The sequence below is a fragment of the Trachymyrmex cornetzi genome, unplaced genomic scaffold, assembly GCF_001594075.2.
Source record: "Trachymyrmex cornetzi isolate Tcor2-1 unplaced genomic scaffold, Tcor1.1 scaffold322, whole genome shotgun sequence".
Classification (NCBI taxonomy): Eukaryota; Metazoa; Arthropoda; class Insecta; order Hymenoptera; family Formicidae; genus Trachymyrmex; species Trachymyrmex cornetzi.
In genome coordinates this window covers 118,110-119,300 of record NW_017297919.1, presented here as the reverse complement: position 1 = coordinate 119,300, position 1,191 = coordinate 118,110, and the positions used below count along the sequence as shown (strand labels likewise).

The 1,191-nt window shown below is 46.4% G+C and overlaps 1 protein-coding gene across 4 annotated transcripts in view; it reads right to left on the bottom strand.

The window, feature by feature from the left end:
- The window catches only part of Irbp18 (Inverted repeat binding protein 18 kDa), a 3,342-nt gene extending 2,597 nt beyond the window's left edge, over positions 1 to 745 (bottom strand). Inside the window, exon 1 of one of the 4 annotated variants that reach the window (XM_018510037.1) lies at positions 593 to 745. The gene's annotated coding sequence lies outside the window, so the exon portion shown is untranslated. The remainder of the gene's footprint in view (positions 1 to 592) is intronic. The other 3 variants (XM_018510036.1, XM_018510040.1, XM_018510039.1) reach the window with 3 other exon arrangements.
- Between the last annotated feature and the right edge of the window lie 446 nt (positions 746 to 1,191).

The following is a 1,191-nucleotide window of genomic DNA, read 5'->3' as shown; positions in this document are numbered from 1 at the left end:
CTCTCTCTCTCTCTCTCTCTCTCTCTCTCTCTCTCTCTCTCTCTCTCTCTCTCTCTCTCTCTCTCCCCACCCTCCCCCTCCCCCTCTCGCCCTCTCTCTCTCAGGGTCAATGTTTCAGTATGTGATAAGTTGCTCAACGATTGCATCAATTTAAATATTCAAACGACAATTTGAGTACGATGCCAAGTACGATGCGAACGGCGCTGCCTCTTCGTCTCGAACACAAAATTTGAAATGAACCGATATCTATCGCCGGTTTCTGTTTGCATTCTCTCGCAACGCGTGGCACGCCAACTTATCCACTTGTATCGATCCATTTAAATTGCGCCCTTCCGGCACGCTTGAACACATATATTTGATTGAAACATGCACATGTGTGCGTAGAAGAGAGAAGAGAGCGAAATGGAGCGGAGCTGGTATGAATTCCGGTACAAAGAAGGACTAGTGACTACGGAGTGCGTAATCACACCAACTAATGTTAAATTAACACGCACGAGGCACCTGGCACATTATCGCATATATACGCAGGCACGTGACATTCATTATCGCGATGCGGAAGAGCGGAAGACTCGTCCACGTGGCTCTCTTTTACCTACTCGACGCTCGTACCTCTCGTTAAATCCCCGTTAAACCACCTTGCTTAATTTTCATCCAACGTGATCCAAAGAGATCCAACGTAACGTAACCACCAGTAACCAGTTAACCACATCCACTACGCCACCAGCCAGTAGCCAGTGTAGCCACCACTCACGAGGCAGCTAAGTCAGCCACCGGCGGCATCATGGTGGAAATATATAAGGTGAAGCAATCTGATAGATGCGCAGTAGGAAAGTGCATATTCGGACATATTTGATTGGCTATTTCCAGTATTGCTACCGCCATTATGCGTATTGTTTCACCTTATATATTTCCACCATGGGCGGCACCAGCGGCACGACACAATACATACAGTAGGCCAGCCTGACCAGCTAGCAGCAGGGTATCAATCATGAAACTTTTTTTCTAGGATGAAAAGTGAAAAGTGAAAAATTTCTTCATTAACTTCAATGGTTAAAATTTTCACCATTTACTTTCCATCCTAGGGATAAAGTTCCATGATGGATACCCAGTGGTAGCCACGGCACGGATAGTACCATGCAGTGTTGTTAGATGAGCCCATCGACATCTAGAATGGACCGCTGATGGCAATGG